The sequence below is a fragment of the Dendrobates tinctorius genome, unplaced genomic scaffold (genome assembly GCF_039654945.1).
Source record: "Dendrobates tinctorius isolate UK_male_01 unplaced genomic scaffold, ASM3965494v1 ptg000009l, whole genome shotgun sequence".
Lineage (NCBI taxonomy): Eukaryota > Metazoa > Chordata > Amphibia > Anura > Dendrobatidae > Dendrobates > Dendrobates tinctorius.
The window spans coordinates 15,263,207-15,290,715 of record NW_027361677.1 but is presented as its reverse complement, the minus strand read 5'-3'; the positions used below and the strand labels follow the sequence as shown (position 1 = coordinate 15,290,715).

At 46.2% G+C, this 27,509-nt stretch overlaps 1 long non-coding RNA gene across 1 annotated transcript in view; it reads left to right on the top strand.

The window, feature by feature from the left end:
• Window positions 1-10,289: 10,289 nt before the first annotated feature.
• LOC141095441 (uncharacterized) overlaps window positions 10,290-27,509 on the top strand; it is a 235,257-nt gene continuing 218,037 nt past the window's right edge. The window contains exon 1 of the long non-coding RNA XR_012233387.1: window positions 10,290-10,353. This is a non-coding gene — a long non-coding RNA (uncharacterized lncRNA). The remainder of the gene's footprint in view (window positions 10,354-27,509) is intronic.

Below are 27,509 nucleotides of genomic sequence, written 5' to 3'. Positions count from 1 at the left end.
AGGGGCACGGAAGTTGGCCGGGCCACATCCTTGCCTAAAAGACCAGCCACCAATGGAGTAGTAAAGAATATATTTAAAAACCTCTTTAAAATCTTGAGAATGGAGAAGGATTTATTGACAGCTAATTTGCAAAGTTGCTAGTATTTAAGATTTTGAGAGAATCCCTTTGATAAAGCTCAACAGATCTGTACATCATATCAAAAAAGCACAACCAAAAGGACACAAACCTTTCCAACGTCCAGTATATCATAAAAGTTTGTGTTACAAACCTGGAGATCTCGGAAAGGGAGAAGCTCCCCGTGGAGTTGTAAATACAAGTGGTGGTTTATCGATCTAGGAAAGTCTACGTCGTTGACAAGTTAAATGAAATCTCAACAGCTTAGATGGACACTTTAGGGCTGTGTGTCGTTTACAGTGAAATATTTATTAGGGACCGGTTACTGCTCCTTCTTTCGAAATAATCAAGGTTGTAAAGAAAGGTCAACGTGCCGCTCTTTTAGTTAGAAGCACTGAATGCCAGTATTATATCATTATATCATTCTACATTGAGATAAAACTTGTGAGTTGTCTTTCGTTAGAGGATAAAAATACTTAAAATATATGTAGAATAGGTTCAGGGCAGAAGTGATGAGATTAATTCTTTTGAATTCAAATTTGCCTGGTTAGATACATTTTTCCAAAAAATTCAATTCGTAATTAATCAATTCACTTTGAATTGGAAGTAATGTAATGCAAAGACTACAATTGTCCTGAAAAGATGTATGCAACACTCTGGGGTCTCTTAAGGCCCTTTTACATTTAGCGATGCACCAGCGATCCGACGAGCGATCCGACCCGGTCAGGATCGCTGGTGCATCGCTAAATGATCGCTAGTGAGCTTTCATACAGAAAAATCTCACAGCGATGCAGCATCGATGCAGCGGACGATACTTACCTTTCACACACAGCGATCCTGACGTCCTCCCGCCCGCGTCCAGTGTCGCTCGTCATCACAGCAGGAAGCCCCAGCAGGAAGCAGACGACGAGAAATGGAGCCGCCCGATCTCGCTCGATCAGCGATGGACAGCGGGGGAGCCGGTCGGAGGTAAGTATCACACATAGCGATATCGCTAGCAATATCGCTATAACGTCACAAAATCTGTGACGTTTTAGCGATATTGCTAGCGATATCGCTATGTGTAAAACCCCCTTTAGGACTGTATCCAACAAGAAACAATGGTAAATCAGTAGATACCAGCAGTGTGTTGACAGATGTTTCATGTAATGAGGCATAGCATTCTGTATAGAACGTTGACGCAAACTGACACTGGCAGCTGCTGGGTTCCTGTAGGTATATATACAGTATATATATATATATATATATTTTTTTTTTAAGACTGCTATGGGAATATTTTTAATGTAAACAACAGTAGAGGACAGACTATTTCTGGCCTTAAAGTCTCAGCATTTTTTTATTTTTGCACTTTGGTTTTTTCCTCCGTGTCTTCCAGGAGCCAACTGTCATGATCCAGACCGGGTTTTTCCTGTCTCTCCTTTTCCCGGTCTGGTCATTCAGGGGTTAACTTTTCTCTGCCTCGTTCTGGTGTCAGGTCATCTATTTCTCTGCACTGCTTCCTGCAGGCTGTGTCAGTTATATTTCCTGCCTATTGCTTGTGTAGCTGACTCTGGAGAACCCCTGGCTTGTCCTGCTGCGCTTAGCTGACTTTGCTTTTGTCTGTGTTCTCTATCCCTGCCCGTCCCATCTCTGTATGTCCTTGTTTGTTTGTATTCCCCGGTATCCAACTCTGCTTTGCTCTGACCTGCTCCCGTCTCTTGCTTTTGGTATTTCTGCATTGACCCAGCTTGTTTGACTATTCTACTGCCACCTGGTGGTAGCCTTGCTGCAGTGCTGCTGGTCTGCTCTGGGCAGTATTTCAGTCTTCTCTCCACTCTGCTGCCATCTTGTGGAGTTTGCATTTACCTGCAGAGCTGCAGTGTGACACCATTTTACATTTTTACACCAAAAAAACTTTATGAGGGCTTGTTTTTGAGGGAATGAGTTGCAGCTTTCAATGACACCATTCATTTTAGTCTATCATATACTGAATATAGAGAAATAATTCCAGTTAAAATTGTGAAAAAAATTGCAATTCTGCCTTTGTTTTTCAAGCTTTGTTGTGATGGAGTCCATTGTGAAAGACTAATGATGTGGTAATATGATTCTTTAAGTCAGTATGATTATGGCGGTACCGAAACCAGAAAATTCCTTGAGCCATTTAAAAAGTTGAGCCAAGTCTACCATACACAGTAGAGCTTGATCGGGCTCGCGTACCTGTGTTTTCTATGGCAGAGTTGTCGGCTGACATGTCAGCCGATAGCTTATGGGAAACCCCGTACACATTAGTTTGTCAATATTGGTGTGTGTAGCCAATATTAGCCTAACATTTATGGAGTCTTTACACTCTATGTGTCCTCAACTCAGGAGCCACATATGGCTCACAGGTCCATGATATTTGGCTCTTGTTTGTCTACTAGATAGGTGTATTAGCACCAGTCTAGCAAACAGCTATGACAAGCATCTCTCCAGATGGTACCTTTTCTGAGTAGTCCCACAAGAAAACATGCACACATACTGGGTGGTTGGCTAAATATCTTAAGCTGGATACAGGAGAATACAATCAGTCAAAGTGGTGCTTGAAGCTGGATGCAACAGTGTGGTCAGTATGCTTGATGCAAGAATACTGAATGTAAGTAATTTGGGCACTTCTGGAGGTATAACGCTTATAAAAGAGGGGGTACAAGCTCTTTAGGTGTGTTGCAGCACAGTAGCAAGATATCCCAGGGCTAGGGGCTCCTTCCCTATCCCTAAAGCTGGAGGTGCCCTAGCTATCTCTGTTCCCCGGATTACTTCTGATGGTGAAGATGACAGAGACGAAGGTTTCCGAAGGCAGAGACAATGACTACAGTGCTGATTGGGCATTGGGCTCACGTGACGTAACAATGTCACTCGAGTCCCGGGAACACGAGTTTTGACAAAGCTGGAACGGCGCCGGCACAGGAGGTGAGTATAAGCTTTTTTGTTTTCACGGGGGCAAACATTCAGATGGAGAAGAGGTTGCCCTCGTAAATTTGCTTTTGGATCGCTTCAATAAATCTTTATCCTTCTTCTGCACGACGACTTTCTATATACTTGCTTCATGGATTGGATCACTGCTCAGGCACCATCCTTCTCATGGAGTGTCGTATAATGTATTCCAATATAGACCTTAACTAATTCCAGGCATGAACTACTCAACCTCGGAAACCCTACACAGTCCCAAGTGGGGCTAAAAATTATCATTCTAGCCGGTCAAAGGTTTGCAACCTGCCTGAAGTGACGAATGTACCCTTTTAATCACCGTATCGGAAATTTTGCAAAAATAAACCTAAACCTTATTATCATTATTACTTTGAAGGCTAGAAGGTCACAATCGAGACTGAAGAATATTTAATATATTCATATATAAGTAAGTGCGTTCTCCCATTTGAGCAGAGCTGTCTACCTTGCATGCACTTCAGCGTATTACATCCCTCTTACTTCCCGGCTTAATAATGCCAAACTCAGGGGTATGACATAAAATAGCCTATTTCATTTGGGATGGTTTAAGCTGGCCTGAGGAGCGACAGGAGAATATAGCAGACAGTGAGTGCTAATGACAGCATACCTTTCTTATAGACTAAAGGTCAAGCAATGAATTTCAATTATAGTGTGTCAGGATGCTCCTGTGTAGGTTCCCGATCACAAGCCTCGAGCTTCCAGCTTCTGCAGATTTGTTCTTAAGAATTTCAATAAAGCTGCTGGCCTGTGGCACAGATCTTTATAGAAGCCAATAGCATGAGCAGCAATCCTTTACAAAAGGTTCCTTTTCTCTGAAAACCCTTAAGTTATGTTATGGTAGCAGCTTAATTTTCTTTGCTCCCTTAGTCTCTTGGGCAGCGGAGCATCATTATCTGTCATGGTATGAAATGGGGAGGATGATGGGCAAATATATTTTAAGTGGATGTTATCAAATGTCTTTACAATCCTCTAGACAGGCAAAAAAAAAAAATTGCAAAATTGTCTATTGCAGTGCCGAATGTGGCAAGTTAGGTCAGCGGAATAAGAGCTGCTTGTCTAGGACGGAATGTATGCAATTAGAAAAGATCTTTTGTTTTTGTTTGCTTGCTTCTTTGTGTTTTTCTTTCTCCATTGTGGCTCATGGTTGTGTTGGGTATTTCAGGGCTGTTTCCGTAGAAAGAAAGCTAGTAGTGATGAGCGAACATGCTCGAATAAGGTGTTATACGACTTTGCTCGGGTGCTTACCGAGTGTCTTTGCAGAGCTCGAAAAAATGTGTTGGTGTACCCTCGGCTGCTTGTCTTGCGGCTGTTTGAACAGACAGGCAATCACTGCATATGTTGGGGCTATAGAGCAGCCGCGAAACATGCAACAGCGGGAATTAGAACATATTTGTCGAGCATGCCGAAGAGACTTGGTTAGCGCACAAGCATGCTCAGTTAGCACCATATCCAAGCACGTTCGCTCATCACTAAAAGCTAGCTCTCTTGTGCCAACTATTGGAAATAGCTACTAGTGATGAGCGAACGCACTCGGTGTTGTCCGAGCATGATCGTGTTCTAAGAGAGTGTCTTCGGCATGCTTGAAAAATATGTTCGAGTCCCCATGCTGGCAAGCTAAGTCTTGAGGCTGTTTGACAACCATAACACATGCCTAACAAACAGGTAATCCATGCATATTTTGCAGCTATCGAACAGCTGTGAGACATGCAGCTGCGAGGACTCGAACATACTTTTCGAGCACGCTGAAGACACTGTGTTAGCGCACAGATATCGCCTTATCCCAGCATGTTTGCTCATCACTAAAAGGTAGCTCTCTTATTCCACCCATTGAAGATAGCTACTAATGATGAGTAAAAATGCTTGGATAAGGTGTTATCAGAGCATGCTCGTGTGCTAATCGAGTGTCTTCGGCGTGCTCGAAAAATATGTTTGAGTCCCTGCGGCTGATCGACAGACGCAACACATACAGGGAGTGCCTGTTTGTTAGACAACCCTTGCTGTCGAACAGCCACTTGGACTGGAACATATTTTTCCAGCACACCGAAGACGCTCGGTTAGCTGATCGAGAGCCACAATACATGCAGGGATTTCCTGTTTGATAGACAATCCATGCATGTGTTACAACTGTTGAACAGCCTCGAGACAGGCAGGCGCTTGGACTGATTATTCGAGCACGCCGAAGACATTCGGTTAGCACGCAAGCACCTTACCCGAGCATGTTCGCTTATGATTAGCACCTACCCAAAAAGGTAAAGGGGTGGCCAAAGTATTTATTATTTTTATGTATTGATGATGTTGATGATAGGTTCCCTTCAAAAATTTTGCTGCAGAACTATCACCGAGATGTATCCCCTCCAATCTACCTGGCGCGCCTGGCAAACTCTTTTGAGCTTGACTATTCCAAGATAACATTTGTTTAACAGTATTTCCACCGAGCTTACATAACAAAGCAGCACAGTGAGAAATTCATGTTATTGCATGAATAAATAATACCGCCAGAGCCCAAGAAGAGGAGAATTTGAATAACAAACAGGAGATGCATGGGCATTCCAATGATTTATTTATAAAGGCAACATTCAAAATTAGATGCTTGAATATTCATAATTATGGCAGGAAAACGCGGGCACAAAACTCGCCCATTCTTCCCCTTAATACCGTACGTTCCGAAATGTAGCGCCATTTGTTTTGTTGGGGATGTTGAAAGCGCCACTAGCCCAACTAAGTAGATTTTAAAAGACTGTAATCTGGAGACATTAGAAGCCCAGGCAATCATTTCCTGCCGCTCGAAGCCCACACGATCCCCAGCACCGGTTAAAACCACTCAGTAATTCACATTCAAGCAAACAGCTCGAGAATAATAATAATACAACTTCCTTTCTTCCATTTATAAAGCTCGCCTGGATATTAAATTCAAAAGAATACATTGTTTTAATTTGCATGTTCTGCTTTCATCAAAAGATTAAAATTAAAATTGCTGTGAGACGAGCTGAATTAACCTCTTTATTGGAGGGCAGGAAACATATTTCAAGCAGTTAGGGATTTAAACAGGAGAAAGGGTGATTGAAGCGAATTGGGAAAAAAAAAAAAAAAAAAACAGTGCCACCGTATTAATGGGACGGATCAAGCGGCAATTATACGGAATTTTAACCCATTGTGCTCCGAAGGTGCAGACGCTGTAGTTAGATCCAGTAGAGCGGTCTCTTGACACAATTCATTGTAATCACTAGAGATGAAAATTGAATTCATCTTGAAGTTTTAAGAATTAGCTGAACTCCAAAATTGGGATGAAAGGTCTAAAACGGCCTCTACAGTTTTATATATCATAGCCAGACTAGGCTCACATGATCTCAGGTGCAGCTAAATGGGATTTTCCTTAAAGTGAACCTGTCATCAAGATTTTACTCAGTAAACTACAGGCATTGTCAGGTCAGTACAATTATACTGATTAAAATGATACCGGGGTTGATGAAATCCGTCTTGTGGTTGTTGGATAATCTTTGCAGTTTTCAGCTAATGAGATTCTCGTGGTTCAAGGCGGCATGTGGGCAGGGCTGTGGGCTGTTTGTGAGTGAGGCTGAGGGCAGAGCTTTATTTTGTGCTCTAGCCTCATCTTAAACCTTGTAAGCTTCTGTGACCTGCCTCCTATTTTAAGTACTGCGCCTGAGCAGTTCACATTGTGGTGTTTACTAAAAAAATGAACTCCAGCAAAATGGCGCCGACGGCAGCACTTTCGCAGTAGCATCAATCATCTATTTTACTTAGGAAAATCCTGATGACAGCATCGGTTTAATGCTATGCAACTCTCACATCATATCACATGATACAACACAAAGTCTCTCAATTAGGTTGTCCACTCGTTGCATGGGATAGAGGTCAAATTTTGACACCTCATTAAATTTTCTGAAGTCATTACAAAAACGTAATAACCTGTCTGGTTTAGGAATTAGTGCAATGGGGCTTCTCCACTCACTCCAGCACTCCTCAATGACTCCCAACTGAAGCATTTGCTTCACTTCGGTCACGATGGCTTGCATTCGGGCTTCTGGTACTCGGTATGGTTTCATTCGTACCCTTACCTGGGGCTCGGTGACAATGTCATGCTATATCACTGAGAATATGTCTGTATTCCGCTGCACCAGAGCCTGAGCCTCCCGATGCTGCTGTTTTATGAGAGCGTCATTTATTTTAACCTCACCCCCGGCCGCATCCTTGACCGGTGACAGAGGATACCCCATTGGTACAACCTTAGTCATCTCCGTGACCTAACATCCTTCCAGGTTTTTAGTAGGTTGACATGGTACCGTTGTTCTGGTTTCCTCTTTCCGTGTTGATACACCTTATAACTTACTTCTCCCACCTTCCCCCGTATCTCATGTGACCCTTGCCCCTTGGTCATGATCTTACTCTCTGTGTTGGGCACTAGTACCAACACCTGGTCCCCTTCTTTAAAGGTCCTGACTGTGGCTCTTTTATCATACACGTGGCTCTGTGTGGTCTGGGCATCCATCAGATGCTCCTTTACTACGGACTGTGCTACCGCAATCTGATCTTGTATGCTTGCCTCATGCTCGATGACACTCTTATGCGGAGTGGGCTCCTGTTTCCACTACAATAGCTCAAAGGGAGAGAACCCAATGGACGCCTGTGGTACCTCGCAGATAATGAACATTAGATAGGGCACTAACACGTCCCATTCCCTCCCGTCCTTGATGACCACCTTTTTTAGCATGAACTTAATTGTCTTATTAAATCTCTCCACCAACCTGTGAGTTTAAGAGTGGTAAACCGACATTTGTAGTTGTTTGATCTGTAGCAGCTTTCATAGATCCCTGGTCACCTTGCACATAAAAGAGTCCCTTGATCTGTAAGGATCTCCTTTGGCAGCCCAAGGTGACAAAACATTGCAAACAGCTCACAGGCGATAAGTTTTGCTAAGGTGTGGCGAAGTGGTGTCGCCTCTGGGTATCGTGTGGTGTAATCCACTATGACCAGAATATGTTGGTGGACCCAGGAGGATTTCACTATGGGACCTATCAGATCCATTGTTATCTGCTCAAATGATACCTCTATGATGGGCAGAGATACCAAGTGACTCCGGTAGTCTGTGGTGGGTTAGGATAGTTGACACTCTGGTCACGTGTCACAGTACCTCTGGACCTCTGCATAGACCCCAGGCCAAAAAATTGCTGCAGAATGTGCTCCGACATCTTTTTAGCCCCCAAGTGTCCTCCTAGCACGACCCGACAATAGGACTGGGGCACCATCAGCTGTTCCACCACTTCATCCCAGGCTTTATCCACCCGGTATAATAACTCCTAGAGGATAACCATGTGAGGAAAAACTGTCTCAGCACCTGGTTGCTGAACTACTCCATTAATTTCAATCACCCTTTCTCGTGCTTGGGCCAGGGTGGGATCCTGGAGCTGAGCTGTCTCAAACTTACCAGGGGACACTTCCAGCTTGGGGATTGGTGGGGTCTCCTCGACCTCTCCTGCCAATACCTCTAGGGGTTACACTCTGTCCCTATGTTGGCGACCCCTACCGCAGGTATCCCTGCCTTGGGATCTTCGGGTTCTGCACCCGGAATAACATTTACCTTGGGAGGGATAACCCTGGTCTTCCACAGGAACCAGAATAGGGGCAAGTCTCTTCCCAACACAGTCCCATATGGAAGGGTCTTCACCACTCCCACCACATGTTTGATTTTCCCACACGGCGTGAAAATGTAACCTCCGCGGTCGGGTACACTCGGAGTTCCCCATGGATACAAACTACTCCTACTTTATGTCCAAAGGGTTGTCCCTGACAGCAAGAGATCCATGGACCAGAGTCACTAAGCTCCCCGAGTCCAAGAAAGTGTCACGATGACCCTTCTTGTGTGACGTGGCCCTCAGGCCGGTAACTAAAACAACAAGACACGGGGAAAGGGGAAACAGTTACAACAGTGGGCCCTGTGATACGGAAAGGGGACGTGGAGACCTCCTGCACTCCCCTGAGTCAGTGTCCCTAACGCTCCTAACGTTCCCTATGCCGGTTCTGCACCAGGCGCCGCTCAGGAACCTGTCGCCCTAGCACACCCTACACCTATCCCTTGCTAGGGAGCTGGGTGGCGCAGGCACTGGCCCCACCGCTGTACTAATACACGCTAAGGAAAAACACAAACAGGGAAACACCACTTAGCTTTACTCTGTTGCACTTGCTCCTGGCAAGAGAGTCCACCACCAGAATGCAGCTCTCCTCCTGAATTGCTGCCACCAAGCTCTGTCAGAGCTACAAGGAAGTCCCCTATGACTCCTTCCACACCAGGGCTAAGACAGTGCTGCAAGGAATGCTCTCCAGCTCCTTCCTCCACCAAGGATGGTTGAAATGAACACTATCACCAACACTGATTGCAACACCTGTGACTCTCTTATAGCAGCCAGAGCAATCACACCTGCATTATAATCATGTGCACTTAACTAAAGAAACCAGAGTGCAATGATGCTCACCACCACCGGGGGCAAACTTAGAACAAACGACACCACAGTGCAATAATCCTAATGGCCACCGGGGGCAAAAACCCACTTAAGCACAGCTTTAGAAAAAAAACGGTTACCTGTGCTTTTTATCAGTCCTGATCCAGCATGGATCATGACAGAAAGCTTCCGTTTGGTACCCGTTGATGAGTACCTGGGGCTTGCTGCTGAGCGAGGACCAACTGCTTCAAAAGCTCCTCCATCTTGCCAGCAGGCTTGAGCTGTAGCGTTGCAGGCTAAATTACTGACATGCAGCATGCCTCAGTTCAGACTTCTCTAACCATATGTAGTACAGTGGTATCCACGCTGTGCAATGATGAAGCAGTGACCAAGCAAAGTTCAAAGGAAAACGTGTTTTAATGTCCAACTCACAGAAATGCACAGCATACGATATCCTCCGGATCACAGCAAGGAAACAAGATTGTCTGTAACCGGGACTGGTTGCCATGGGCAACTGCACTGCCTTTGTCAGGATTCGAACCTAGCAGCACCTGTGCCCCAGTCGGCAGCTCTTCCTTCTGAGCTATTCAGCTCGCTGGACAGTTCTGTGCTTATCCAAATACTTGAATCTATGTTGTGGCTGATGTCTCCTCCCTGAGTTTCCTGTTGGTTACCACCCTGAGATCCTGATTGGTTCATTCTGATTGCACACCCTATTTAAACATTGCCTTCCACTCAGTTCCTTGCATGATTATTGAGCTACCTGCATTTAGTCAAGCTTCCTTCCACCTGCTATTCTTTCAAACGACACTGCTGCTCCTGGTAAATGACCCCTGGCTTCTTTGACTACGATTCCTGCTTATTTCTTCAAACTACATTTGACTATTCTATGCTACCAGACCGGTGCTGCCCTTAGTGGTTGCAATATCACTGCTCCAACCAGGTCAGTCTGTAACAGCCGTGCATGCTGAGGGTTGCCATTCCTGCTGGCTTCACTGGTCTCTGTGTTGATTCACACACATTGGCTCTGCAGAGCCTTCTGCTCTGCATACTTGCAACACCAAAACTGACACACCCAACACTCTGCTGCAAGGGTTGTTACAAGGAAACTGTGGCCGTAGGCCACATGAAAAACCCGGGCTGGGGAGGAAACGGACCGCCCTGCTACCTTCCTGCAGTCCATTTAAAAAATAAAAGCCCATGGCAGGTTTTCCTAAATCGGCCTTGTACAAATAGCTTGCCCAAGATCAACACTTACTTTTATTCTGCACTGCAATCACAGCTAGGCCTGTGACTGCAATGCACTCTCACAGCCTCCATATGCTTCTTTGCACATCCTGGGGGACGCATAGTGACCCTTGCATATAACACAGGTCACTGCCTCACAATATACATACCCAAGGGTTGCGGCATTGCATACCTGGCCACTACTTATACAGATGTCCTTGATAAGGACCATTTGGTAGTCGAAATGTTGGATCGAATTTGTTCCTTACCTTTGGTGCCAGATCAAATAAAATTTGTTCAAATTTTCAAGCAACACCAATTTCACTTATTGAGGTTGGTGCTGAGATTTCCTCTGTCTATACTTTAGGATTATAATTCTTTCCTCAAACATGACCAGCTTGACATCAATAGTGCCGGCTTCTCTCTATGTTTATCTAAGCCAGCAGATTGCAACCCACCAAGCTATGCTTCACAAGTAAGCAAAGAAATTGGGGAGCACTCTATGGCAATCTCCATGAAGAAAACCGTTGTACTTATAGGCCGATGAGAACAGGTGGCAACTAGTGTTGAGCGATACCTTCTGATATCGTGAAATATCGGATCGGATTGGATCGGACAGATACCTAAAAAGTATCGGATATCGCCGCTTCCGATACCTGAAACCAATGCAAGTCAATGGGACAGAAATATCAGAATTAAAATAAACCCTTTCTTTCCTTGTAGGTTAATTCTACATGAAGAAAAACAACTAAGAATAATGTAGAACGTATTGGGGGAGGTGGAGGAGACATTAAAGGCATAGAGGTTTAGCCCAATCAAATGAAATAGGAGGAAGAAATTTTTTTTTTAAGACGTTCGGAGTTACAAAGATATTGACTATGTTAACCTTTGTTATATTTTGTCAGATATGTATGTTTCACTACTTCTATGCTCTTCACCTTCTTTTTTACTCTCCCACACTTTCTCCTTCATGATCCTCAGCAGCAGCATCGTGTTCATCAGCTTCTTCTTCACCTTATTCATCTTCTTCACCTTCTTCCTATTATTTTTTTTTTACATTCTTCATATTCTTCTTATTCAACTATTATTCTTCTTCATATTCTACTTCTTCATCCTCTTCCTATTCTTCTTCTTCATCATATTCTTATTTGTGACAGGCATTCCTGTAGTTGTTATCTATAAAAGTGTTGAAGATTACACCTTCCATTCTGCCTGTCACAAAAGATTTACAACAGGATTTGTCCGCGTTCAGTTGGGCCTGCAGCAGCAAGCATTTTCCAGGGGCACCACGAGGAGGAACGGACTCACCCCCATACACTGCTTAGTCTTCTTCTGCTTATAATTTAGATAATATCTTTTGCTCTGATTTTTAGTCTTATGCTTAATGTTTTTCTGCTTTTTGTTCTTCTGCTTCTTGGTCTTCTGTCTCTTGTTGTTCTGTATCTTGGTGGTTGTCTTCATGTTCTTTGTCCTCTTGGTCATCTTCTTCAGGGTCATCTTTTTGGTCTTCTTTGGGGTGGTCTTCAGGGTCGTCGTCAGGGAGATCCAGAGTGATTAACAAAAACCATTTCAAAAAGCTTGAACTTGGAAATGTAGCAGAAGGTACAAGAAGGCTGAGGAATTGCCGAGAACCAGCTGACAGTACTGGAACCCGGATGGGTAGCAGAAGGAACAAGAGCCAATGGCACTACCGAGGACCAGCTGATGGTACTGGAACCCGGTTACTAAGAGGCAGGTACCTGAGCTGGAAAGCACTACCAAGGACCAGCAGACGTTACTGGAACACGGATACTGAGATGGAGGCACCTAAGCCAAAGGCACTGCCGAGAACCAGCTGACGGTGCTGGAACCCGGAGGGGTAGCAGAAGGAATAAGAGCCAATGGCACTGCCGAGAACCAGCTGACGGTGCTGGAACCCGGATGGGTAGCAGAAAGTACCCCTGAAAAACAACGTTGCAAGGCCGCGAGCCGGCCGCAGTTACCAAAACCCACAGTCCTACAGGGGGTGCTTGTCCTATTGGCACTAAGGAAACAGTATTTATTGCCAGATCCCGCAGCCCACATAGGAAGCACCTAAACTGCAGGCGCCATAGTGTCGGCAAACCCGACCGCAACACGACAGGACAACGTATTGGTGCCAAAGTGACGTTAACACTTCCCGGAAACAGCTGGCGTGCTGGAACCAGGCTGGGAAGGAGGGAGTACACGTGCCAAAGACACTGCCGGGAACCAGCAGGCGGTGCTGGAAACCGGAGGGGCAGCAGAATGAACAAGAGCCAATGGCACTACTGAGGACCAGCTGACAGTGCTGGAACACGGTTACTAAGCAGGAGGTACCTGTGCCAGAAAGCACTACCAAGGACCAGCAGATGTTGCTGGAACTTGGATACCGAGAAAGAGGCACCTAAGCCAAAGGCACTGCCGAGAACCAGCTGACGGTGCTGGAACCCGGATGGGTAGCAGAAGGAACAAGAGCCAATGGCACTACCGAGGACCAGCTGATGGTACTGGACCCCGGTTACTAAGCAGGAGGTACCTGTGCTAGAAAGCACTACCAAGGACCTGCAGACGTTGCTGGAACTCAGATACCGAGATGGAGGCACCTAAGCCAAAGGCACTGCCGAGAACCAGCTGACGGTGCTGGAACCCAGAGGGACAGCAGAAGGAACAAGAGCCAATGGCACTACTGAGGACCAGCTGACGGTACTGGAACCCGGTTACTAAGCAGGAGGTACCTGTGCTAGAAAGCACTACCAAGGACCAGCAGACGTTGCTGGAACTCAGATACCGAGATGGAGGCACCTAAGCCAAAGGCACTGTCGAGAACCAGCTGACGGTGCTGGAACCCGGAGGGGCAGCAGAAGGAACAAGAGCCAATGGCACTGCCGAGAACCAGCTGACGGTGCTGGAACCCAGATGGGTAGCAGAAAATACCCCTGAAAAACAACGTTTCAAGGCCGCGAGGCGGCCGTAGTTACCGAAACCCACAGTCCTACAGGGGGTGCTTGTCCTATTGGCACTAAGGAAACAGCCTTTATTGCCAGATCCCGCAGCCCACATAGGAAGCACCTAAACTGCAGGCACCATAGAGTCGGCTAACCCGACCGCAACACGACAGGACAAAGTTTTGGAGGCAAAGTGATGTTGACACTACCCGGAAACAGCTGGCGTGCTGGAACCAGGCTGGGCAGGAGGGAGTACCCGTGCCAAAGACACAGCCGGGGACCAGCTGGTGGTGCTGGAACTCAGGGTAAATACTACAAACAGATGGAGACAGAGGCCTAACTGGAGCAAGTTTAAAATCTGTAGTTATGTGAGTGTGGACAGAGCAGGAGAAATTGCCGGACACACAGCTTGGGATCAGCTGACATTACTGAACCCCAATATCACTGGAGCATATGTTGACTGTGCAGACGGCACTTCTGAGCTGCAACTGTCGGTGTTGGAGCCCAGGGTCAATCAGGGTGTAGGCTGAGGCCTAATTGGAGCAAGTTTAATATCTGATGTTGTGTGAATGTGGAGGGAGCAGGAGATATTGCCGAACACACAGCAGAGGAGCAGCTGGCATTACTGAACCCCACTAACACAGGAGCTAGTGTTTTTCTCTGTGCAGACGGCACTTCTGAGCAACAATTGGCGGTGTTGGGGCACAGGGTCAATCATGATGTAGGCTGAGGCCTATTTGGAGCAAGTTTAATATCTGATGTTGGGATGAATGTGGAGGGAGCAGGAGATATTGCCGTACACACAGCAGGGGAGCAGCTGACGTTACTGAACCCCACTAACACAGGAGCTAGTGTTTTTCTCTGTGCAGACGGCACTTCTGAGCAGCAACTGGCGGTGTTGGAGCCCAGGATCAATCAGGGTGTAGGCTGAGGCCTAATTGGAGCAAGTTTAATATCTGATGTTGTGTGAATGTGGAGGGAGCAGGAGATATTGCCGGACACACAGCAGGGGAGCAGCTGGCATTACTGAACCCCACTAACACAGGAGCTAGTGTTTTTCTCTGTGCAGATGGCACTTCTGAGCAGCAACTGGCAGTCTTGGAGCCCAGGGTCAATCATGGAGTAGGCTGAGGCCTATTTGGAGCAAGTTTAATATCTGATGTTGTGTGAATGTGAAGGGAGCAGGAGATATTGCCAGACACACAGCAGGGAAGCAGCTGGCTTTACTGAACCCCACTAACACAGGATCTAGTGTTTTTCTCTGTGCAGAAGGCACTCTGAGCAGCAACTGGCAGTCTTGGAGCCCAGGATCAATCATGGAGTAAGCTGAGGCCTATTTGAGCAAGTTTAATATCTGATGTTGTGTGAATGTGGAGGGAGCAGGAGACATTGCCGGACACACAACAGGGGAGCAGCTGACGTTACTGAACTCCACTAACACAGGAGCTAGTGTTTTTCTCTGTGGAGATGGCACTTCTGAGCAACAACTGGCAGTGTTGGAGCACAGGGTCAATCATGGTGTAGGCTGAGGCCTATTTGGAGCAAGTTTAATATCTGGTGTTGGGATGAATGTGGAGGGAGCTGGAGATATTGCCGGACACACAGCAGGGGAGCAGCTGGCGTTACTGAACCCCACTAACACAGGAGCTAGTGTTTTTCTCTGTGCAGATGGCACTTCTGAGCAGCAACTGGCGGTGTTGGAGCCCAGGGTCAATCATGGTGTAGGCTGAGGCCTAATTGGAGCAAGTTTAATATCTGATGTGTGAATGTGGAGGGAGCAGGATATGTTACCGTACACACAGCAGGGATCAGCTGGCATTACTGAAACCCACTAAAACAGGAGCTAGTGTTTTTCTCTGTGCAGACGGCACTTCTGAGCAACAATTGGCGGTGTTGGGGCACAGGGTCAATCATGGTGTAGACTGAGGCCTATTTGGAGCAAGTTTAATATCTGATGTTGGGATGAATGTGGAGGGAGCAGGAGATATTGCCGTACATACAGCAGGGGAGCAGCTGACGTTACTGATCCCCACTAACACAGGAGCTAGTGTTTTTCTCTGTGCAGACGGCACGTCTGAGCAGCAACTGGCGGTGTTGGAGCCCAGGGTCAATCAGGGTGTAGGCTGAGGCCTAATTGGAGCAAGTTTAATATCTGATGTTGTGTGAATGTGAAGGGAGCAGGAGATATTGCCGGACACACAGCAGGGAAGCAGCTGGCATTACTGAACCCCACTAACACAGGAGCTAGTGTTTTTCTCTGTGCAGAAGGCACTCTGAGCAGCAAGTGGCAGTCTTGGAGCCCAGGGTCAATCATGGAGTAGGCTGAGGCCTAATTGGAGCAAGTTTAATATCTGATGTTGGGATGAATGTGGAGGGAGCAGGAGACATTGCCGGACACACAACAGGGGAGCAGCTGACGTTACTGAACTCCACTAACACAGGAGCTAGTGTTTTTCTCTGTGCAGATGGCACTTCTGAGCAACAACTGGCGGTGTTGGGGCACAGGGTCAATCATGGTGTAGGCTGAGGCCTATTTGGAGCAAGTTTAATATCTGATGTTGGGATGAATGTGGAGGGAGCAGGAGACATTGCCGGACACACAACAGGGGAGCAGCTGACGTTACTGAACTCCACTAACACAGGAGCTAGTGTTTTTCTCTGTGCAGATGGCACTTCTGAGCAACAACTGGTGGTGTTCGAGCACAGGGTCAATCATGGTGTAGGCTGAGGCCTATTTGGAGCAAGTTTAATATCTGATGTTGGGATGAATGTGGAGGGAGCAGGAGATATTGCCGGACACACAGCAGGGGAGCAGCTGGCGTTACTGAACCCCACTAACACAGGAGCTAGTGTTTTTCTCTGTGCAAATGGCACTTCTGAGCAGCAACTGGCGGTGTTGGAGCCCAGGGTCAATAATGGTGTAGGCTGAGGCCTAATTGGAGCAAGTTTAATATCTGATGTTGTGTGAATGTGGAGGGAGCAGGATATGTTACCGTACACACAGCAGGGGATCAGCTGGCATTACTGAAACCCACTAACACAGGAGCTAGTGTTTTTCTCTGTGCAGATGGCACTTCTGAGCAACAACTGGTGGTGTTCGAGCACAGGGTCAATCATGGTGTAGGCTGAGGCCTATTTGGAGCAAGTTTAATATCTGATGTTGGGATGAATGTGGAGGGAGCAGGAGATATTGCCGTACACACAGCAGGGGAGCAGCTGACGTTACTGAACCCCACTAACACAGGAGCTAGTGTTTTTCTCTGTGCAGATGGCACTTCTGAGCAGCAACTGGTGGTGTTGGAGCCCAGGGTCAATCAGGGTGTAGGCTGAGGCCTAATTGGAGCAAGTTTAATATCTGATGTTGTGTGAATGTGGAGACACACAGAGACCTCACAGATAGCCGTGAACACTACAGTGCAGAGAACTGTGCACTAGCACTGAAAGGCTCCAGAAAGGCTCCGCTATCTACTCCTATATAGTGTTTGCAACCAATGTAGATGGATACGGATGGATGCACACTAATAGGAGAAATCAGCAAAATTGAGCAGCTATAAAAAAAAAATATATGTATGAGGCAGTGACGCATGCTGAGCGGCCTACAACCAGAGGTGGCTGCAGGTATTTTGCACCTGTGTTGCTAACATCTTGCTTTATGGGCTGGCTGCACCCTGCAGTGCATTTGTTCTAGACCTGGGCAGGTAAGTGTTGCTGCCTTTTTGCTTGTTGTTATAAATGAATTTTTGAAGACCTGAGTCTTCTTCAGTGGCTTTGCTATTTAGTTTAGTGTAGGGACCCGTAAGCGTGAGGAACTTTGGCGCAGTTTACGGGCTCAAGTATTTTGGCCAAAATATCAGCTAATACCTCACTAATTGGTAAAATTTGTTGCACTACATTTTTCGGGGTGCAGCCGAGCCCAGACACGTTTGGTCTCGTATGAGGGGTGTTCACACTGGGATGCATTGAGAGGGTGCTGGCCAGCCCGCCTAATCGAATAGTAGGGGCGTTACTAATAGGCTGTGAACCAGACACCATGCAGTTCCCTTGTGTGAACGGTACCCTATGCAGACCCTCATTGTGCAATTGTATACTGGGCAGTCACCCCCTCCAGGAATGGGTATGTGGAGAGTGGCTGTTAATCTGGTATTTTGCACCTGTGTTGCTAACATCTTGCTTTATGGGCTGGCTGCACCCTGCAGTGCATTTGTTCTAGACCTGGGCAGGTAAGTGTTGCTGCCTTTTTGCTTGTTGTTATAAGTGGCTGCAGAACACTCTACACCGTGAGCTGCACTCACACACACAGACCTTGCAGACAGCTGTGAACAGCGCTGCACGGCAAAAGAAAGCTTCACACAGGGGTTGCTACAGTAGCCTGGGTAAAGCACTATATAGCAAATCGCTATCTCTAACTGTCCCTCAGAGTCAGAAGAGCAGCATCCTGTCCCTAACTGAATTCACAGCAGAGTGAACCCAAAATGGCGGCGGCGGCGGCTTTTATAGTGCATCATGACATCAATTCAGCAGCCAATCACAGCCATGCCATTAGTTAACATGCCAACATGCCTAACAGGATGTGCCCACACTTCTTAGGATTCCTCATTTGCTGAATCAAATCAAACTGGCTCATAGCATTATGGGAACTTCCGATTCCGGTTTTCGATATGCTAAAAGTATCGGAACTCAGTATCGGAATTCCGATACCGCGAATATCGGCCGATACCCGATATTTGCAGCATCGGAATGCTCAACACTAGTGGCAACGTTTCGACTCAACGCCAAGTGAGCCTTAACAAAGGCTTGACAAAAGGTTCACTTGCTCTTGAGCTGAAGTGTTGGCACCTTTTCACCTGGGCTAATAAATACACATTTTTTTCTCATAGAATTTGCTATTGAGCACTGCCCACTTTTTTTTTTTAGAAAGATAGATTGATAATTCATTGATCATTTTATTAATTACGTCTAAAAAAAAAAAAAATAGATCTCGTCAAGAGAGCAGTTACTGTAGTCAACTACCTGAAATAAATTTGTGGAAATATTTATATTTCCTGAAGGTAACATTTTCTCTGATTTTAATATTTGTCCTTCGATACCTTGATGGTGTAAGCACACGCACTTCAGCAAATTGCATCTTAGTATGCATCAGTGTGTCCAATCTATGGCTGACGATAGCAGGGCATTCATCATCCCTGACTCCTAATGTACCTTTTCACTTTAGAGATATTGATTCTATAGTTTTTTTGTTGAGTGCATACTTTGTGAATGTGGCTGTAACAAGTTGAGGTCTTATTAGCAGAAATCCCCAGCCTCTCCATACTGCAATATACAGTCAATAATCAACATCCACTTTTATAGAGATGAAATAGCTCAGAGTCAGGTGGCTGCAAAAATAATCAGTTTTTATGTATTTGCCGCTTACTTAACTATAAGCTTGTGACCTTAGGAAAAGATGAAAAAGTGTTATTAAAAGTGTGAAAGGCAACCATTATTTTCTATAAGACTAAGAATAACCGTACAGTAGAGCGGCAGCCGAGGCAGAAATGTTGTCATTTCCAAGTGCAGAGAATCTTGTACTTAGGGATAATCCCGAAGACTTCTAGAGATGTGACAATATGAAGGAAAAAGAACAAAGTAATATATAACAGCAATTGTAACCACCGATATGTCACAGAAATGCTTGTGTGGGTCTCCTGATGTGAACTCAATATCCTCTACATGACGTCTGTTCGTAGACTCGTGCCGACAAAATATTTTCACCCTTGTTGATTTCTCCTTATGTTGTAATTTTTCAAATGAGTATTGGAGGACTCAGTGGTCACAATTTATACTTTGCACCCCAGTGAATTGTCACCCCAATGTGCCTTTATACTTTGTATGGGCTTCATAAAGTGGTGGTGTGGTGCCCCTGAGGGTCCTGTCGCCACAGAGGTACTGCACCTCAGCCAAAGGTGTGGTACCCCACTCTCGGGTAAGGAGGGGACGCTACCCAGCACCCACACACTAGCATCCAGAACTAGACCTCTTTAGATCAGGGAGGAACTAGGTAGAGGGTGTGGGTGGAGGAAGTAGATAAGAATAGGACAGCTGGAGAGAAAGCTGACAGTTGGGAGTGGAGAGTTGTCCTGGTAACAGAAGTGACAGTTGTAGGAGGAGTCAGGAGGAGAAGTGAGGTGTGGAAGGGACTGGAAGGAGTGAGGAGCTCGTCCCAGGACTGGAAAAGAAAATGGAGTGAAGAAGGGGTCCTAGGGGCACGGGAAGTGAGGAATCCACCCGTGGCGCCCGAATCCATGCCGACTGTAGACGGGTTTAGGGACCAGGTTGCAGTAGGAGACCAGCCCCCAGACTAGTGGAGTTTTCAGGACTTATCTAGCAAACCGGAGGCTGAAGTATCTGTATGTGCGACAGCCAAATCCACACACATTCACTGAAAACACAGTCACATAGAGTCAAGGGGACCAGGAGATCATCGCCCGACAGGATCCAAGGCTGCTGGCTTAGGACACTGTGTTTGAGGCGCAGGGTGCAGTGAGACGACCAGAGAAGGAACATAAGAAGGGGGGTTCTGGTAAAGTGTACCCCAAACTACCTGAGAGATGGCTAGACCACCGACCCGGAGGACACAGCACTCCTGCTGGGGACTGCAACTTGAAAGACCGTGAGTAAAAGTGTGAAGACTGCACCCCGCTGTGTCCTCAGATTTATTTACTGCGTCATCTGCCCTGCACAACAATCATTACCATAATCTACTATCTTATATCTGCATTGGGGCCTAGTTCTACCTGGGGAGAGCTGTAACATCTTTGCTGCGTCACCAACCGCCCTAGTGGATCTGAATTGCAGCGTCGGCCATCTTCTTTTTTGCCAAACACCACAGGTGGCATCACGAATTAATCCCATATAAACTTCCCCCTTTATCATTTTATTGCACGCTCAGGAATACATTAAAGTAAAGGACCCAGCCATCCAGAGTACAGTGGACAGAAGTGCAGCAGGTTGACAGCAGTGGGGAGCAGAAGTGGAGAAGAGATCCAGAACAATACTGGGATGCAGGTCACTCATTATGTGGCAGATCATCGCATGGGCTGATTCCATCAGATCTGGGGTGAAACGACTGATGGAACCCCCAAGCGCAGAGAGTCTGAACAGGGAGGATGCTGTGTTACCGCAAGAGGTGGTACATCCCCAGTGCGTACTGGGGGACCAAGGAAGGATTACAGGATAAGTGGAGAATGGAAGCTGTTTGGAACCCTACCCGAGCTGTATGGGCTCCCTAGCCCCTTCTCAACTGTTCAGGAAACTGTTCCTGCCTTACCCTCCAGTGACTACTCCTAAAGTTAACTATTTACAGGGCTATTGCTACAAGCTACACTGTGCTCCCTCTAGTGGCCAAACTGAGGCACTGCACTGTCCTATTTTAACCATATTATAAATAGCAGAACACATATGTATACATATATGCAGCTATACACAAGGAAGGCTTTACAATAAGGGAGTATTTACATTACGGAAGGGAGTAGAGTATTACACGGTCCTGATACACCCCTTACAACTTGATACCTAGACCCATAGAAGCATTGAACTAAATCAGAGCGGCCATTGTCCTGCCTCTTTCTCTTCCCTGATTAATCTAAAACCTGTGCACCCTGTCCATATCTCAAAGCAAGGAATAAAGGACTAATTTTTTTATCGATTTGGTGAGTGCCGCATATTCTTTACACTGCTGTTGCATATTTTTAGCATCTGTTACCATTTGATATACCGCTTAAGCTCTAATATCTGGTGGCATTGTGGTGGGGGGCCGGATTGGGGGTGGTCCACTGCTTACCATGACCGGACGATGCAAAGACGAGACAGAGGCAGAATTCAGTTGCAACAGATCCGGGTTTATTGGCCGTCCTCCTGACGACCTTAGCCATGCACCGCAGTTCCTTTACAGCTCTCCATTTCCAGGCCCGGGTACCTTTCACCTTTCCTTTAGTCGTGATGACGTCCCTCGCGGATCTTTCACTGGGGCTGTCCTAGAACAATCTACCGCCAGTGCATCACCTGCCCGAGGTCGTCGTCCAATCGGTACCCCCAGGGCCTCGTCTGTCCTGCGGTACGTCGTGTCAGGGCCACCCCCCTGACTGTCTTCTCTTGTCAGTCCCCTGGTCGAGCTCTTTACCATTCTCCATCTTCTGTCCTGAGTCCTCCTCTGTTGAGCTCCTCCTGGGACTAGCCTCTCTGGAACCCCAACCAGTTCTATTTATCCCCTCTCTCACTGGGAATTCCCCTCCTGGGTTCCTATCTCCCCGCCCCCATGACTAAGCAGTTTCTATAGCCGTAAGCTGATGTTAAGTCCCGAACTACACTCCCCCCTGCCATCTTGTGGTCAAATCTCGGTACTGCACTCCCTTTTCTGTCTTTACCTGCTGTTTCCTTTCTGTCATTGCCAATCTCCGTCTGTAGTGCACAAATCGTCCCCTCCTACTTCCAGTCAAGTCTGTCCGTCAAGTCACCTTCCCCACAGCATCACAGCTTCAAATACCAGAAATTTCCTGGTGCCGTTACTTTTTTCTCAGTCTATTGGAAATCAAATGGAAAGATGCATTTGGGGCAAATAAAATAAAAGTGCAAAACACCAAAAGTTGTACAAAAAGCAGACACGGATGCAGGAATGAATCGGGTCGTTTGTGAATCAAATCTGTTGTGTTTCTCTCATTTTCCCAGTGGTTTAGTCACTGTGACAGAAATAGCTGTAAGGACGTGTGGCATGGGGCGCACACAGTGCAGGGGGCCTCTCGAGCCCCATAACAACCTTCTCAGACATTACTGGAGTAATGTTTTGTTCTCCACAACAGCTTGCAAACCACAGAATATAAACAAGGCTTTTTACTCCTTCCCGGTGAAGCAGCTCGACTGCAGCTCACTTAATCAACTTCGCTTTCTGCATTGCACCTGCGCCCTTCTCCTAAATGACTGTTATATCTCCCGACTGTCTCTAAAAAGCCTCCGAAAATTACAGAAAGCTCAGCGCCCACACCTCATCGATCACAGCGCTCTCACGTAGGGGCTTATCAAATCCTCCTCTAGTAAATGCCGGCAAATTTCACGAGGATTTCTTAACAATTTAACATAAAATAATGGTGAAATGTAAATGTTATAATGACTGTGATGTGTGAACAAAGCCTGATTACTGATGTGTAGAGCTTTTCATCCTGCTTTCTTGGGGCCGGTGGGTGGCCCCTCCATTGTGACCCCGGCAGGCAGAATATGGTGCAGTATGATCCCTGACTGCGCCGTTATTTTACTAATGCTCTTACATTTGCTGCATTAATTGATTGATGGCTCAGGAATTTTTTAAACATCTGGTAAGAAATTAATCCCCTCTAATGTGCCGCAATGGCAAATGGTGTGTGAAGATTAGAAGCAGAACATTGTGTGCAACTGTAATCCTGCAGCACTGAGGACCAGTGCGGCCTCCACGTCATACACCTCATATACAGTATATGTCTATCTAATCTCTCTATTATCTATCTATCTGTTATCTATCTCTCTATCTATCATCTGTATCTATTACCTATCTATCATTAAAGATTGGCGAATTTGAGCAGTAAAGTTCGGCGTCCGTACCGAACATCTACTGTTCGGGCACAGATTTCACCAGGAAGTCCATGTTCCCGTTTGGGTTCTGCATAACAGCATGGCAAACACAGCTTCTGATCAGCAGTAAAATCATTACCGCCTGTCAGAGAGCCATGGTTCCCACGCTGTCAAATTACAGTGTGAGACCGCAGCTGTGATCAGAGGTAAAAGGTTTACCTCGGGTCTCTGGCATTGGCTGATGGGACTACTGCTCCCACCAGCCTACATCTGCTGCCACTAACAACAGCCAGATCAGGATCAGCTGATGGGAGTATTTATCAGCCAGCACCTGAGCTCTAAATGTAAATAATTAAACAAAAAAAGGCATGGGTTCCCCAGTATTTTTGATAAACAGTCAGCCAAAACTGATAGCTGGGGGATGCAACCCTCAGCTGTCAGCTTTAGCAAGGCTGGTTATTAAGAATAGAGGGGTCCCCAGTCCAATTTTTTAAATAATTTAAAAAAACATTGTGGGGTGCCCCCCATTATTGAGAGCCAACCAAGCTAAAGCAGACAACTTGGGGCTGATATTCTAAGGCTGGTAAGGGGCCATGGTATTGCCCCCAGCCTAAAAATAGCAGTCTGCAGCCACCCAGAAAAGGCACATCTATTAGTTGTGCCAATTCTGGTGCTTTATCTGGTTCTTCCCACTTGCCCTGTAGCAGTGGCAAGAGAGGTTCATATTTGTGGGGTTGATGTCACCTTTGTATTGTCTGGTGACATCAAACCCACGGCTTAGTAATGGAGAGGCATCTATAAGACACCTATCCATTACTAATCCTATAGTTACATGGTAAATAAAGACACAGCTAGAATAAATTTCTTTATTTGAAATAAAACAAAACACAGCTTTTCATTTTTATTTAAATATAACAAACACAGTTATATTCACTTAACTCCTATTCCACCGAAGCCCTCGTTCTCCTGTAATAAACCAAAAATAAAAAAGCAGCAATATCTCTTAGGCTGGTTTCACACTTGCGTTTTTTTTCGCGGGATTTTAGCGCTAAAAAACGCATGCGTTTTTTTTTCCTATACTTTGCATGGGATGCGCTTATGTGCGCATACACATGCGTTTGTATGCGTTTTTCCGCGCATGCGTTTTTTTGCGGTATGCGCTCGGGCGCACAAAATGCATCCTGTTGCATTTTTTGGGCGTCCGACTTGCCTCAAAAAACCGCATGCGCACGCAATGCGTTTTTTTACAGCAAGACACCCATTATAAGTCTATGGGTGCGCATATGTGCGCATTGGCATGCTTATGTATGCGTTTTTTTGCGCATGCGTTTTTTTTTTACCATTAGTTGGACAATGGAATTTAGGGGTTTGGGTTAGAGTTAGGGTTAGTTAAGGGGGCTTAGGGCTAGGGTTAGGGTTAGCTAGGGTTTAGGGTTAGGGTTAGGGTTAGTATGGTTTGGTTAAGGGTTAGGGTTAGGGTCAGGGTTAGGGTTAGGGTTAGTATGGTTTGGTTAAGGGTTAGGGTTAGCTAGGGGTTAGGGTCAGGGTCAGGGTTAGGGTTAGGGTCAGGGTTAGGGTTAGGGTAAGGGTCAGGGTTAGGGTTAGGGTCAGGGTTAGGGTCAGGGTCAGGGTTAGGGTCAGGGTCAGGGTCAGGGTTAGGGCTAGGGTTAGGGTTAGGGTCAGGGTTAGGGTTAGGGTCAGGGTTAGGGTTAGGGTCAGGGTTAGGGTTAGGGTTAGTAAAGTCATGGTTTGGGTTAGTGTGAGGGGCCACCTAATGTTGGAAAAAACCGCAAACGCGGTAAAAACGCACTAAAAGCGCATACAAATGCATAAAAACGCTGCGTTTTTTTCATGCATGCTCAAAAAAATGCTTGAAAAAAACGCAGCATTTGTATGCGTTTGTATGCATTTTTTCAATGCGTTTTTTTGCGGGGAAAAACGCGCTTTAAAAAAAAGCAAGTGTGAAATTAGCCTAACCTGACAGTCGTTCTGTCCCATGCCGTAATCCATGTCTGGGGGATAAACAGTTTTCATCCTTGACAGTGCCAAGATGCGACTGTCCAAGCTGAGAAACACTGGTGAATGAGCAGCATCAGTGACCAGCGTTGACATCATCAGGGTTACCGCCGGTCACTGAGGCTGCATTCCCAGCTGGGCTAATGAACTGCAGTGACTTCGGTGAGATCATCGCTCGCACAGTGAGACTTTTTTATACTGTGCTAGTGATGATCATTACAGTTCAGAGTCTCGACTGGGAACGCAGCCTCAGTGACCGGCGGTAACCTCGATTACATTTTTAAAGCATTTATTTAACTGATTATGTCATAAAGGGCTGTTTAGAGAGGGAGTTTAATAAAAAAAGCTCAATGCTGCTGGACTGGAGGGCATGGGGGACCTTACAGGTTCCCTTAAATTTCTTCTTTCCTATGTCTTTCCTTTCATTCGTCCCATCTTCCTTCTTTATTTTGTTCCTTCTCACATTCTGTTTTTTAGTCTTTGTCTACTTCCTTCATACCTATCATTCCTTCCTTCCTTTCTTCCCTTTCTCTATATTTGTTTCTTTCTCCTCTCAATCTCTTTTTTTAGTTTCTTTCTTCATTTCTTTCTCTCCCTTTCTTTTTTTACCAAAGCATTGCACCTACCTAACTTCCTTCCTTATTTCTTTCTCTGTTCTCACAGTTTGTAGTTCTTTGATCTCTTCTTCATACATTTACATGTGGCCAGGTTTTTATATATTTTAGTCTGTTTTATTTGTGATCAGATGTGTTATTCAAAGCACAAATGAATGAGATCAATGTTTAGTGAGGAGCAGTTTCACACTTATTAAGCTAGAACACCTGAAGACGGAGGGAATGAATGAAAACGTCTGGCGCCGATACAGTTTTGCTCAGGAAACAATATAAATTATTTCATTGAAGTTACAATCAATAAACAAATATAAAATGCTACCAAATTAATTACAGAAGAAGTCATTAAGGTGAATAAGCGTCTTGAAGCTTATCAGTATAACCTAGAGAGAGGTAACTTCAGGCAGCTGATTGTCGGGCTTGAGAATGGCATGGCATGGGGTGAATATTCATTTCTCTTAAGTATCGGCACATGTGACTGCTGGCAGCAGCAGGAAGTCTCCAGCTGACACTGTGCATGCTGGAGAGCAATGAATACTCATGTCATTGCATGCACACAGTGTTGGCGTGCAGAGCATTGAGTATTCCAGCAGCTGCCCTTTGGCTTGCAAGCAGCGCATTACGTCACTCCCATGCACTGCTTACAGGCATAAAGCAGCTGCTGGCATAGGAGCAGGATGCTGTGAGGGCGCACAGGGAAGGTAGTTGCTATGGTTTATTTTTTTAATGTTTTCTGATGGGGCTAATCATACCAGGATAAGGATAGGACCATGCATACCAGGACCGGGATGGGGACCAATCATCCCAGGATAAGGATGGGACCATGCATACCAGGACCGGGATGGGGGCCAGTCATACCAGAATAAGGATGGGACCAAGCATACCAGGAGTGGGATGGGGACCAATCATACCAGGATAAGGATGGGACCATGCATACCAGGAGTGGGATGGGGACCAATCATACCAGAATAAGGATGGGACCAAGCATACCAGGAGTGGGATGGGGACCAATCATACCAGGATAAGGATGGGACCATGCATACCAGGAGTGGGATGGGTACCAATCATACCAGGATAAGGATGGGACCATGCATACCAGGATCAGGATGGGGGCCAGTCATACCAGGATAAGGATGGGACCAAGCATACCAGGAGTGGGATGGGGACCAATCATACCAGGATAAGGATGGGACCATGCATACCAGGAGTGGGATGGGGACCAATCATACCAGAATAAGGATGGGACCAAGCATACCAGGAGTGGGATGGGGACCAATCATACCAGGATAAGGATGGGACCATGCATACCAGGAGTGGGATGGGTACCAATCATACCAGGATAAGGATGGGACCATGCATACCAGGACCAGGATGGGGGCCAGTCATACCAGGATAAGGATGGGACCAAGCATACCAGGAGTGGGATGGGGACCAATCATACCAGGATAAGGATGGGACCATGCATACCAGGAGTGGGATGGGTACCAATCATACCAGGATAAGGATGGGACCATGCATACCAGGAGTGGGATGGGTACCAATCATACCAGGATAAGGATGGGACCATGCATACCAGGACCGGGATGGGGGCCAGTCATACCAG